General features: G+C 40.3%; 1 protein-coding gene across 4 annotated transcripts in view; it reads left to right on the top strand.

The window, feature by feature from the left end:
- Nucleotides 1–15,068, top strand: part of cv-c (RhoGTPase activating protein) — a 222,625-nt gene that overhangs the window by 74,723 nt on the left and 132,834 nt on the right. The window contains exon 1 of one of the 4 annotated variants that reach the window (XM_087343956.1): nt 14,112–14,132. The exons of the other annotated variants lie outside the window; for them this stretch is intronic. The gene's annotated coding sequence lies outside the window, so the exon portion shown is untranslated. Of the gene's footprint in view, nt 1–14,111; nt 14,133–15,068 lie in introns of those variants that run through there. 4 annotated transcript variants of the gene reach the window in all.

Below are 15,068 nucleotides of genomic sequence, written 5' to 3'. Positions count from 1 at the left end.
TATAAAATATTGGTATTAATTTAGATATGAAATGGAAATAATTAGAGGTAAAGAAGGAGACGCCATCCTGTTACATGTAGGCGCGCAGGGGGAGGGGGTAAAACTCCTACCCATTCTTGACCTCGGCAACAGATGGGGGCGAGTGGTCAACGTCACAACCCGGCCCCGCTTCACCCCCGGGAAAGGACCAATTGGGCAGGGAACCTCTTCCTTTTTCAGATTCAGGGATCGAACCCCGATTGTCCAGTTTTGACTGAGCTACCCGGCTCGTAGTAATGAGACGAAAGATGCAAATGAAAATGGCTGTCTTCTGGGTTGTAGCGCCGTGTGGCCTGGTGAGGGCGATGAGCCACTCATTTACCTTGATGATTGAGTAAATAAGGACCTCTGAAACGTCGGTAAACGTCCACCAAAACTACACGACGCAGAAGACAGACATCTTAGTACTCACCGCCGTGAGAACCTCAAGTTTTACAAAAGACGTATAAAAATGGAACAGTTCAGTAAGTCTGAAAGGAGCCTTAATATGGGATGTGGGCTGGACGACCGGGCTTCGATTTCTAGGATGGCGGGATTTTTCTCTTCGCCCTGGGGTCCGCGCAGCATCCCATTCGGTGGACATTGGGGCGTGAAGGTCTCCTCCTGAAGCCATGGCTCAGAATTAGCGGTGGTATACCTCCAGTACCCCTCCATACGTCTGTATGTCGTCGTGTTTAATTAAGCCCTAAGGTTCAACTTTACCTTTGTTAAGTCTGATTTATAAGTAGGTTTACTGTTTTTCATTTTTCACAAAAAAGGACTTTAAATAATGTGTTATAAATGTAAATACTGGCTACAGGGAGTATTAATTCAGCTTGAGAATATCGATATAGATGTGTAATGTCGATATATCGTACTGGTTAAAATGATTTCTAGGAACACTCTAGTTGGTGAGTCAACGTGGTACTTGGTAGTTGCTGATTCCTCTTCCTTATATAGCAAGACGAAGGTTCTGAGGTTTGTTTCCACTCAGCGCTGGTTGCCTGGCAAGGCTGATAAGTCACAAGGTCGACCTTCTTATCACTTAACATATCACTTCCGTGCCATCGGCCCTTCCCCCAAGTGACGTCGACCCCTCCGTATTCCCCGTAAAATTTGTGTTTGTGATGCTTTATGAATGTGTAGGTAATTTATTCATTTAAATTCTGTTTCAGTTGTAGAGATTTCGGGCTTAATTTTCTATTTTAAGGCCTTGTATTAGTTGAGGGGATTATTTATTCTGATACTTTTTTGGTGTTCTGTCAGCTGTGGACATGCCACGATGGTCTAGCGGTTAGAACGCTGGCCTTGTAATCCTGGCGTCTCGGGTTCGATTCCCGGCGGTGCCCGAATTTATAACTTGTGTTGGGCAAGGCCGTGGTCTAGGCAACACGGAGTTTTCCTCCGGGGGCTTCCCCGGTTTCTCCGTGGCATCCCATTCACACACAGAAGAAGGCAATGGCAAACCACTTCTGGATCATCTGCCAAGAACGTATATGAACAGGTCCCAGTCCGAGAAAAGGATGGAAGGTCCTGTTCATATGGACCTGTCGTCAGACAGAACACTAAATAAATTAAAATAAATATAAATATCAGCTATGGAATTATTTATATGTTCTCATATTTTCTCGCAAACCTAACCAAAAATCGGAAATTCTTTTGAGAATTGTGGGGATTAATCATGTGTGAATGTATCTAATTAGCCACAGTTCTTATTCATAAATTAATTCTCTAACTCACAGTGTCAAATTAATTTGCCAAAACTTCTGCGTAACTTAGTGTCTCCTATTTTCTTGTGAAGAGTTCAGTGTGGTGTGATGTCAAGTCGTGACTTGTAATCCATATATCAGCATCCTGTCGATAACAGGAAACAGATAGCTCCAGAATCAGTAGAAAAGTTGAGGAAAAGCATTGACATTTTTTTTTTTGGCATATCTAACTCTGGGTTAGATATAACCTACATCTTCGGGAGCTTTGGTTTATTGCGTTCTTGTGGATAAGACGAACAACGCTGGAAGTCTGTTCGTCATTTCGGAGTACACAGGACTTTTCATCGGTCGTCACATACGTCGTTGACAGGTGATTACGTAATTACTCTCGTATGTTGTGTTATGTTAAGAGGTTTAGGAATTACGAAAGAAATCATTCTAGTTTGAAAATAATAAAGGTGTTTGGCTCTTATGAGATAATATTTATAAATGTGTAGTTTAGATGCGTCATGTTTGTGTTCAAATTTAGTATATATTTATTTATTATTTCAGTCTATACACAAACTTAGTTTTTAAAATGTTGTTGTTAAATTTAAAATTAAAATTTAGCGCTTTTCATCGTTATTACGATGTTACATTTCAGCGCTTATTATTTTACGGCATGTTTCGATGCTATTGCATCATCCTCAGGTTTTTATTGTTATTTTTATCTTTAAAACTAATATATATTTATTAATGCAAGCTTTTATTGTTTTATTTGTTTTGTAGATTTCTTTTTGATATTCGTAGTGTTTTGCATATTTTTGGTCAGTTGTTCATTATTCTGTGAAACAATTAATTAACATTCGAATTATTAATTGTATGAAAATGAGTTTGGGGATTGTCGTAGAAAATATATTTGTAAAATTATAGGAATATTTATAAATGTGTTGTTATGGCAACGCTGTTGATGGACATTTGGCCATGTCTTCTGTTTATATATATATATATATATAGGTTGCTGATTGCTGTAAAGCAGGGGTGGCCAACCCGCGGCCTGCGGGCCGCATGTGGCCCGCCTTGAACATTTTTCCGGCCCGCGAGATTCATCAAACTTTTACAAAATATATTTATTTTATAATGGCCAAAGTAGTGAAAACCAATGTATTAAAAAAATACATTATTTGTGCATCCATATATTCAAAAATTATCTGTCGAAATTATGAGAAAAAATTAACTTTGATTTTAAAATAATATTCTTGCGAATATATGACAGATATTGCCTGTTTTATTCATTATTATTATATTATCTATGTTTAAATGTAAGAATAATAGTAAACACAATAATAATAACTCATTATGTTTCAATTTTTCACTCCAAAAAAATGTCTATAGTGTATCTAAATCTAATATGGGGATATATAATTTTATATGTGGCCCGCGGAGTTATGATGCATTTCCAAAGTGGCCCGAAAGATCATTTGGGTTGGCCACCCCTGTTGTAAAGGGACATTGAGCCTTATGGGATAATATTTATGACTGTGTGTGTTTACAACTTTAGATTTTCCCGTCATTCTTGACGGTAATTTAGTAGTGATTCTATAATGTGTGGACCAACTCCATGTAGCAGAGCCCGTCTTGAGAAGTCGACGGTCAATCAACTTTTCAAGAAGTTTCCCGTCTTTTATTGAAACCGTGTTGACGAGAACTCTCAGTGGTCTCTATCTTTCGCCGGATGAATCAATTCCACACCTACACGCCCCATTTCTCTAAGGCTTTGACCGGGATGTTCTTTTGTTAAATCTTATGTGGTACCGCCTGATTCGACTTCTAATGGTTAAGTGAAGTGTTTTCTTCGCGGTACGGTCTGGATTCGTAAATAATATTCAGACGAGCTTCGGCTTCAAAGGGTTAACCAGCTGATTTTCGTAATGGTGAGGTGTAGTGTTTTCTTCGCGGTACGGTCTGGATTTGTAAATATTATGAAGACGAGCTTCGGCTTCAAAGGGTTAACCAGCTGATTTTCGTAATGGTGAGGTGTAGTGTTTTCTTCGCGGTACGGACTGAATTCATAAATAATATTCAGACGATCTTCGGCTTCAAAGGGTTAAGATCCATTTTAAAGTTATCATCCGATTCATATAATCATTGGACTACCGTCCGCATGCTTGAAAACTTACCATTTATCGTGTTTAACTCAGTTCTCGTCTACTGTTGAAATGTCGTCGCTAAATTGGCCAGAATACCAACCGGCCAGTGTTTTTCAAGAAACGAGTTACATGAAATATAGGTGCTCCATTGTATACCCTTCATATGCCGTTAATTAATTCTGCTGAATGTATCCTAAAAAAACGTGAAATTCTGTCTCTCAGATAAAAAGTAGAGACAGGATGTACTCATTCTGTGCCCAGAATACAAACGGTCGGTCTGGTTCAACTTGGCGGACTTGGGGTTTCATTCACGGGTAGAAACTTCGCCAATTTGCTTTCAGGGTATCGGCGTCTGCATTGTCTTACGAGTGCTTTGTATTCAGTACATAACATTCTGAAGAACGCGTCCGTCCTTATTTTTCATCTACAGTCACTTGACAGATTAAGAGTTTAAATATTTAACGACATATGAAGATGGCTGTCTTGTAGCGCTGTGTATTCTGGTAGAAGTTTATCAACGTTTCAGAGGTACTTGCCGCATACATCAACAGGACGATCGCCATGATGATTGTTGTAGCCCAGAAGACAGCGGTCTTAATCAATAAGCATCATTGATCGGAAAGCGTTCGTTTTGATACTGCGGGTAATCCACAGTTGATTTTTCTTGAATCATCGCCTGGTGTCGTTTCGCGCAATCTGCAATTTTTTAGGTTTCGCTGCCCTTGTTTGTTTATGATATCATTCGCGTGTGCGTCGAAAATCAAGTCTTTGTTTACGTTGTTGATAACCGTTTCACTGAGACCTGCGGATTGCACATTTCGAATCACAAAGTTGTGACTTCGTTTTTGGGGTTGAGTTCCTGGCAGTCGATCTAAACATTTTACTCTACCTAACTAGATGGCTTACCGAACCCGAAGGTTCATCACCGAATTAACCAAAGCCCTCCACCGGACCCTGTCCTGGGCCAACAAAATCCAGTCTCCTTCAACTCCTATCTCCCACAGATCCCGCCTGAGATTATCCTCCCATCTACGTCTAGGTCTCCCCAGCGGTCTCTTCCCCTCAGGCTTCCCAAATAGTGGACCCAACCAACCAGATGGCTTACCGAACCCGAAGGTTCATCACCGAATTAACCAAAGCCCTCCACCGGACCCTGTCCAGGGCCAACAAAATCCAGTCTCCTTCAACTCCTATCTCCCACAGATCCCGCCTGAGATTATCCTCCCATCTACGTCTAGGTCTCCCCAGCGGTCTCTTCCCCTCAGGCTTCCCAAATAGTGGACCCAACCAACCAGATGGCTTACCGAACCCGAAGGTTCATCACCGAATTAACCAAAGCCCTCCACCGGACCCTGTCCAGGGCCAACAAAATCCAGTCTCCTTCAACTCCTATCTCCCATAGATCCCGCCTGAGATTATCCTCCCATCTACGTCTAGGTCTCCCCAGCAGTCTCTTCCCTTCAGGTTTCCCAACCAGTACCCGGTGCATACCTCTTGTCCCATCCATGCATTCTACATGCCTCGCCCATCTCATTCTTCTCGACTTAATCACCCTGACAACATTAGGGGAGGAGTACAGATTTTTAAGCTCGTCATTATGCAAAACATTTTAATCTAGCTTCCAATTGTTTTCTTAGTGAGTTTAAAATTGATTCCGCTGCTAAGAAAAGTCGTTATTAATATGAATTTTATCCAAAAGCATTGATTGTTTAACCTAAATGCTATAAAATATAAAAGCAAATTTATCAAAATGCATCCTTTTTTCAAAATAAAATCACATTTATTTATAGGAGAATTTTCTTTAGGTTAGGCTAGAGATGTAGACTAGTCTCTGGAGATAAGGAGATACGTTCGAGATTGTATGTGTTGATCTTACGGGTTGTGAAGTTGTAACATAGTGCTGCCATCTTCATGGCTGAATATGGCGTTTGCTTCCAGAAAAGACTAACGTCGACATCTGTATGACCTTGAGAACCTAAAATCTCATGTGTAGTTGATAATATTGAGAACGTTTCACCTGAAGAAGGTACCTAGTGAACCGAAACGTAATAGAATTCAGTATAAAACACGTCAGTGAGTTTGATGTAATTTCAGCAATAATAAGCAGGGATGTTAATTATTATTTGGGGTGGATTGTGTTTATTTACTAATTAATTGGAGAATTAAACGTGTATTGATAGTTACGTAATAATTCTGCTGAAATTTATTTCCTTTTCATTATGTAATTCTCAATTCCATAAAATTTCTGATCAGATTCCTTGAAAATTCACGGAAGTTGCTCTGTGGAGTACAGTTTAGGAATCACTTCGATATCTTGTGTTCTGAACTACTGTTCCATCTCCGGGGTGGGCTCTTATGTGGGGGAGAATTGTGTACTCCCCCCACATCCGGTTGGAAGCAGCAACTGTCTTCTCACTAGCCGTAAATATGAAGTGGAGGCCATCAGACACTGAGGCTCTAGCAGTCCGAATTGAACATGGATCACTTTATGTACCGACAGAAATAAACTGAACTGAATAAAGTAAACGTTTAACTGAGTTGGCTGTCTTCTGGGTTGTAGAGCCCTGATTATGGAGGCAGTATGACCTCTGAAACGTTGGTTAACATCGACCACACTACACAGCGCAACAGCCCAGAAGACAGAAAAATTCATACTCATCGCCCTGATGATGGAGGCAGTATTACCTGTGAAACGTTAGTAAACATCTACCAGACTACACAGCGCAACAACCCAGAAGACAGAAATCTTCATACCCTGATGATGGAGGCAGTATGACCTCTGAAACGTTGGTTAACATCGACCAGACTACACAGCGCAACAACCCAGAAGACAGAAATCTTCATACCCTGATGATGGAGGCAGTATGACCTCTGAAACGTTGGTTAACATCGACCAGACTACACAGCGCAACAACCCAGAAGACAGAAATCTTCATACCCTGATGATGGAGGCAGTATGACCTCTGAAACGTTGGTTAACATCGACCAGACTACACAGCGCAACAACCCAGAAGACAGAAATCTTCATACCCTGATGATGGAGGCAGTATGACCTCTGAAACGTTGGTTAACATCGACCAGACTACACGGCGCAACAACCCAGAAGACAGAAATCTTCATACTCTGATGACGGAGGCAGTATGACCTCCGAAACGTTGGTTAACATCGACCAGACTACACAGCGCAACAACCCAGAAGACAGAAATCTTCATACTCACCGCAAATCCTACATAAATATGAATACATATGCAGAATACGAAAATACCACGTTATCGCCTCTAGATTTAAAATGTTCAGATGTTTCTTATGCCCTTTTATATTCCTAAATAGCGTAGTATGGGCAACAATAATGTACAAAAACCTCTAGTAAAAATTTTGTTTAAAATCAGTATTACAGTCTTCTACGAGATGACACGCCAAATAATTTTTGTTTGTTTGTTTATACAGCGTTGTTAACTTTGCTATGCTGCGAGATCTGATCTGTTCTGTTCTGTTTTTACTCGCCTGAACTCCGCTGTTCGTGTTCGACATCGTACGATTTTGCTGTGACCTTGAATCACGCAGTTTGGTGACTTAACTGTTGTAGGACGCGAGACAGCTTGCGTTTTGTTTTATGAATGAGACGGCGCAGCCACGAGCCGAACTGACCGAGCGCGGTCGGTCCACAACTGCACTTACAATAACGTAACGTAAAGTCGTCTTCTCGCGGAGTATCACTTAAGTTACAGCTTTTACCATGTTATGTCTTCGTTTACCAAACATGCTAAACAGTGGTTAGCGCTTCGGATTCGGATTCAACAGGTCCCGGGTTTGAACCTCGGCCCGGAATCATGTAAATCTAACAGGATTTTCTTGGATCTACCTCATTCCCTTTAGGCAAATGCCAGGATGTTATCTTTCACATTACATGAGCGTTTCCTTCCATATTCGCAGTCATGTTAATCTGACGCTAAGAAGTGATGTTGAAAATAATTAAAAAAATATAAAACATCTTTTCGTGTGGTAATGAATATGAATTACGCCTAGGACATACGAGGTGCGATCGGAAAGTTTCAAGACTGCGCGTATAAAAACCCGTACACTTATCTCAGGTATTAAATTCATCCATCACCCTCGAAGTAGTTCCCCTGGGAGTGAACACAACGATCCCAGCGCCGCTGCCAAGCCTGGAAGCATCCCTGGAAATCTTTCTTTGTCAGCCTGTCAAGCACCATAATTATCGTGAAATTAACCTGTGTTTTCGTGTCAACTTAAGGAGAACTTTTGACATTTTGTGACGGATTGAGTTCGCTGTTAAACATGGCCGTCTCTTCCTGTTGTAATTTGTAAACAATTCTTATGATGGTACTTCAGTAGAATACACGTTTCATAAATGCTTTTAATATTTTGCTTACGTCATTATATTTTTATTATAAATTAAATACAATGTTGTAAAGTGAATCTCTCTACAAAGACGCCCGCCACACTCGAAGACAAGGTTAATTTTCGTGGTCTTTTTGCTAAATATCACCGCGTTTATAAACGTGTTTTAGATAAAAGTCGCATGTATTGATTAGGTCATTAGGTATACATCTGTCTGTTAAGTACCTGATTTGTAGGAGAATCCATTTTTATGAATTTTATGTAATCTGTTTTGTATTTCGCATAGAATAACATCAATGTTGGTCTGTTATGGATCAAAATTAAAATCGTCCAACATTTAGACCCTTGAATACGAAATTTATTCGAAATATATTCAATAATTTCGAAGATAAAAAATTTAAGAGACGGATTAAATCATCATCTCGTTGTCTTTTAATGTTACGAATTTCATTAAAAACGCGTAAGAAGTGTTTTAAGTCGATTTGCTCTGCTTTGAAAACTTGTCGTGAGATGTAGTTTTATTCTCGAATAATACGAATGGGAAATTCAGTTTGGAAGGTTTTTGATACATTCAATTGAGAGAGAAATAAGTTTCAATCAAATAGAAAAGCTATAAACCCATAGTTTGATTAAGTGGTGAGAATTCGAGCCTTGAGGATGAAGGAATATAAATTTGGGGAAAATATTGCATGATGAAGAGCTTATTAATCTGCACTCCGCACAAAATATTCAGGAGATCAAATAACAGAGAATGAGATTGGCGGGACATGCAGAATTCCCGCGGGAGACGATTAATGAAGAGACTACTAAGTTCTATCGACATATCCGAAGGTTAGGTGCCACTTTGGAAACCAACGCGTACATGAGAGGATAATATTAAAATGTATTGTAAATGGGTTGTAAGAATGTGAACCGGACTCATTTTAATTATGTTAGAGTCGATTGCCGGGCTCTTGTTAACATGCTAATGGATATTCTGGTTCCATAAAATATAATTTATTAACGAAGTATCTAAGAATAGAATGTGTTTGGGTTTGATTTATATGCGGATTTCGGAATACGAAATAGCTCTACGACGTTCTGTGAACTGATTTTTATGAAAGCGTTGAAAGTCTTGATCTGGGTACTGACGAAGTCTTTAGTAACAAACAAGCAAGTGAGAGGAGAGCAGTCAATCAGTCATCTGTCTCAGAACTGACACAGTTGGATGTAGCAGTGATGTCCAGCGATCTGCATTATCGTCGTTGACATAAAAGGATGTTTCTTAAATTGACTGTGGAAGGAATCTACATTATCATACGATGCTATTAAATCGTTTTATGATGGGCTAGGTTCAAAATCAGGCTCCTTTTGGTTAGCAAATACAGAGCATAGATCAGTTTTTTACCACTCTCATCAGGCTGTGATGATTAAGGCAAAGACTGTCTCCGAAACGTCAGATACTTGAATAAATATTTTTCTTGGATATTATCCATCGTCTAGTAAAAGTAAAGTTTGTCCCACTATACGCCATGTAGGCGCTTGGGGTGAGAGGAGGTACAGCTCCTCTCTTCCTTGACCTCGGCACTAGATGGGGGGTGAGTGGTCAGCATCACGCCCCGGCCGGCTTTACCCCCGGGAAAGGACCCCGGTACCCATTGGATAGGAGGCTGGGTGGGCCTCCCAGAGGCTAGAGGAAAAATCCTCTGCCCCCGTCGGGGATCGAACCCCGGTCGTCCAGCCCGTAGCTAGTCACTATACTGACTGAGCCCCATCTCCGAAACGTCGTTTTATATTTTATTTTACTATACGATGGATAATATCCAAGAAAAATTTTATTCAAACGTCAGATACTTATTAGGCTTCAAAGCGGATAATCGTCCTAAATGACTTCGTTGCATTTAATAGCTGTCAGAATATAGATTTTTTTTAATAGGATCAACTTGGAAGATGGTGTTCCATGTAGTTCGGCAGTAATCCAAAGCCCGAACGTGGAAGTGTTGGCAGATTTCGAATTATAAGCAGAGAAAAGACAAGTTGCCAGGGAACCAGATTTGAGTGGCTTATTCAACTGTGTCCCACCCGCCATGACAGCCGCCTTAATAGCTTGCTTATCATTAACAGTAAAGATAATTAAGGAATGTGCGTCACATTTCACGCCTCACGCAGACGGTCATTGCTTGTGGCTGTTGGTCTGTTGGAACAACCAGTTCCACGGAGACGTCGATAGTCGCTGAGCCGGTCCAGAAATTTCGTGACTTTGGGTTTTGTAAAAGCCACAAGACCCTTCCACTCGTCTCCTTCCTGAGCTCGAAAAAAAAACCCAGTTCATATCATCACACTTTTTTTTTTCCAAGATCAACTTTAATATTGTCATTCTATGTGTGCCTTGGTGCAAAGCGGCCGTGGCATGAAGCTGATGCCGTGGTTGAGAATGCGTGAATTTATACCTCCACCCCGCCATGCGTCTGGATGGTATGATATTTACGTCAGAGTCAGATTAACCTCACCTGAAACACGTTGAAATATTTCTTACCAATTTTCTTAAACAAATATAACAATTAATGTGGTATTTCGAACTGTCTTTATTTGAGGTATTTAATAAATGTAATAATGTAATATTGCATTTCCGTACGACCTGACTTCAATATTACCTGTCGTATGGGTATGAAACTTGGTCTGTAACCCTGAGAGAATAATATAAGTTGAAAATATTTGAGAAATAATATAGACAACATGAAAAGCTTCATAATTTTATTTTCTAACCGTAATTGCTTTTATGGTGATTAAGTCATAGAGGATGCGATGGACTGAACATGAAGCACGCATGGAGAAAATTAAAAATAAATGTTGGTACGAAAACCTAAATGAAAACCATTTGGGAGAACTAAACTAAAATGGGAATATAATATTATTAAAATGGTCTAGAGCAGTGGTATTCAACCTGGGGTATGAGTACCCCCGGGGGTACGCGAAGACATCTTAGGGGGTACGTGAATTTTAAAAAAAAAATTATGATCAACAATGAATAATCAGGAATGTAATTTATTTAATTTATTTTAGATGTAGATTATTTACTATGTATAACTTGAATTATACACCAACGACTTTGGGGGTACAAAGTTGAAGATAAATTATATCTGGGGGTACGCGAAGACATCTTAGGGGGTACGTGAAATTTTAAGAAAATATATATTATTTTATGATAAACACTGAATAATCAGTAATGTAATTTATTTAATTTATTTTAGATGTAGATTATATACTATGTATAACTTGAATTATACACCAACAACTTTTGGGGGTACAAAGTTGAAGAGAAATTTTATCTGGGGGTACGCGAACAAAAAGGGTTGAATACCACTGACCTAGATAACTAAGTTGTAATGAAGTGAATTCGACTGTACTGGAACTGGTTAGTGTCCAGTGGGCAGACTTGTGTTAACACTGTAATGAAGCTCGACCAGCGAAGTAGCAAGGAGCGAAGCGTCGAGTCCAGAGTCTGTTCAGAAGTGTTCAGTTTGTGGTGAATTGCCACAGTAGGATTGAAGTTGCGTGGTGGGAGATTCATTTGCCTACAGAGAGAATGAGAAGTATAATTTTGAGGTGTAGGTGGTTGTGGGTGGCCGGATCAACTGATGAGACTAGCTGGAAGCCTCTGCAGTTCAAGAACCGCGTTTACTTGACAAGAACAGTATGTGGGATTTTATGGTAGAAACAACAGACATTTTCTTATTCATAATAGAACAGAACGGAGTCGCGGTCACGGTGATCCAGAAATATGGAAAGTTTCCCTCCAAACTTTAGGCTGTCATCTTTTAATTTTCTTTACAAAAGAATTCGAAAAACAGCTATTCAGCACTCTGTATATCCATCCGGAAGCAACCTGCGGATCGAGTTTGATAAAAATCGGTTTTGTAGACCTACACAGAATTTTATGAAAATAATTTACTTTTTGGTTTTTAAAGGGAAGTCTGACAGATTTTGTTGAAATTTGTTATGCGTTGCTCTATAATGCAGTTTTGCTATGTTTAGATTCCCCTCACTTCAATTACGCCCCAAATAAACTTTGGACCCATCTAGCTAACTTGTCTGTTGACTTCAGATAAAACTGCTTCGATTAAATGGGCAGGTCTATTTATCCGAAAATATTTTTATTTTTTTTATCTTGTTATTAACTGCAAATACACGAAATATTTGTTTCAATATTTGTATAAAGCTCGCTGATTTCGATAAAATTACTGTCATAATGACAATACCCTTTATGTGCGCCATCGAACTCGTTGTCAGAGTACCTGCAATCGCTCTGCCATTGCCTTCTTCTGTGTGTAAATGGAGTAATTGAAACCGGGGAAGCCCCCGGAGGAAAACTCCGTGTTGCCTAGACCACGGCCTTGCCCAACACAGGTTATAAATTCGGGCACCGCCGGGAATCGAACCCGAGACCCCAGGATTAAAAGGCCAGCGTTCTAACCGCTAGACCACCTCATCGTATTATTATTATTTAGCGTTCTGTCTTACGACAGGTCCATATGAACAGGATCCTTCCATCCTTTTCTCGGACTGGGACCTGTTCATATACGTTCTTGGCAGATGATCCAGAAGTGGTTTGCCATTGCCTTCTTCTGTGTGTGAATGGGATGCCACGGAGAAACCGGGGAAGCCCCCGGAGCGAAACTCCGTGTTGCCTAGACCACGGCCTTGCCCAACACAAGTTATAAATTCGGGCACCGCCGGGAATCGAACCCGAGACCCCCCAGGATTACAAGACCAGCGTTCCAACCGCTAGACCACCGTGGCTATTGAACGTAAATAACCCAGAATATAGGCCCTACAGTGTTTTATTGCGTTCTTCTTGCTTGTGTCGTGTTATGATCTCCTACACCAAGCCCTCGGCTTTTATTACCATCATATTTGGGAAGTGTTTGCCATATCATGAAACATGTTCGTCTGGAAGATCAGTTGTCTCCTAGGCTCAACAATTTACAGCTGTACTGTGAACACACACATCTTTGAAGTGCTATCCAGTTGACAAGAGTTAAATGTATGCTAAGTTTAAGTGTTGTTGACTGGTTTAATTCTTTATAAACATGATAATTGTTTTCTGCATCAGTTAGCGTGGGACAAAGTTTTGTACTCATTTGGCCCCCGAAAAGTAATCTCGTTTCCTTGGATTCAGGAATCGAAATTCCAAAAACGTAGTTCTTTTCCAAAAACTTACGACAATTGTCATGTTTAGGAAGTTTATCGACTCAGAGTGTGGTTGTAAGGTCGATGGTTCGTTTTTGAATCTAGATTTGATTATTTTATGAATTTATTTCGTGGGTATATCATGGGTTTTCATCCCCCCCAAAGACACTTGATAGATTTCAACGAAATCACGTCCAATGACAGGCTGTTATGAACACGACAGCAAACCCTCGAGCTCCCATAACAAAAATTTATTTCTTCAACAGATGAGAAACTACAAGCTTTTCAGAATAGATACAGCTCCATATAATAAATTGGCCAATTACCTAATGCTCACTTATAAGCTAAATAATTGTCATGTATCCAATAAAAACGCGTTGATATTTATAGGTGCTGAAGTTCTCCGGTTACTATCAACCTTCCGGAGTCCACACGACGTCATAATTCAGAAGACACCTGCTGGAAATATTAACAGCGTAGCGAAGGAATGTATATCAGACCTCGCTCTGTTCGTTTGATTCTCCAGCCCCTTAGCCTACGTAGTCACACGAACTGCTAAATATATTTGTTTGTTCTTTTTTCCTATAGTTTCGCTGGATAGAGCGGGGGTGGGGTGGGGTGGGGGGATTCGCTGGTTAGTGGTCCTGAAGCCGTTTGGTTCTGGTCGCAGTTGCGTTTGTATCACAGTCCAGTGATATACAAGTCTCTGTATTGTCGTGCGCTGAAGTCAGACGGATTGCTATTGGTAAGTGTCACACGCCTTGCATTTGAGGTTAGGATAGTGGCGTGTTTATAATAATATTCCCCTGTTTCTTGATACGTAATCATCGGATATAATTTTTCATGTATTCAAGATGTTCTGTTGGATACGGGTAATGTCATTGGATGATTTTTATATTGAAAATATAAAACGTGTGGAAATAGGGGATGAATTTGGTTAGGCAGGGCGGTAAACGTCCTTGGTCGTGTCCCCGTATTTGGATGGACTGTGTGTGCTGAAATGGGCGGGGCATGTAGGGTGTTGGGGGGAAATGCGTACAATATTTTGATTTCTAAACCTGAAAGTAAGAAGCCATCGGAAGACCCAGGTGTACGTGAGAATAATGGATATTAGAGAAACAGAATTTGGGGGATGTGGATTGGATTTATCTGCCCCAGGATAGGAACATGTTAATGAGCCTTTGGATTGCATAAAAGGCACTGAATATCTTCCACAAGCTGAGCATATTTTTTAGCTTCACAATAAAGACCCTCTCTCTTTGAATGTTTCCAGATATTTTAACAGGAAAATGGCAGTGGCTCGTCGTGTTCAGTATCTCCTCAGACTGAAGACGTGTGTTGTATGGCTAGCTTGTGTTACGAATGATATGCTACTTTTGCTTGATAGAAACAGGTAGCTGTATGTAGAGCTACCGGGACCGAGCATGTAGTAGTTAAAGCATTGACGTATAGATGTCGGAAGCCGACACAGCCATGGAGCGGTAAATTCAGAATACGGTTGAACGAATACTGTAATACTTTTGATAGTCTTTGTTCCTTCACGCCCCTGTAGAAGGCTGGAATGTTTTCAGCCGCCACTGGTTTTCAGACGTATCTGCAGGAAACTTCCTTGCAGATAAGGTATTAAGAAGGGAATCTATTATTCAAATGTGCAGCTGTGTTTTTGTTACTGCATTGTACC

This window comes from Zootermopsis nevadensis, unplaced genomic scaffold, assembly GCF_977971745.1.
Source record: "Zootermopsis nevadensis isolate Lab colony 2312 unplaced genomic scaffold, Znev_1.0 Znev_ptg000007l, whole genome shotgun sequence".
NCBI lineage: Eukaryota > Metazoa > Arthropoda > Insecta > Blattodea > Termopsidae > Zootermopsis > Zootermopsis nevadensis.
Note: the sequence above shows the minus strand (reverse complement) of the source record. Positions and strands in the feature narration are given on the sequence as shown.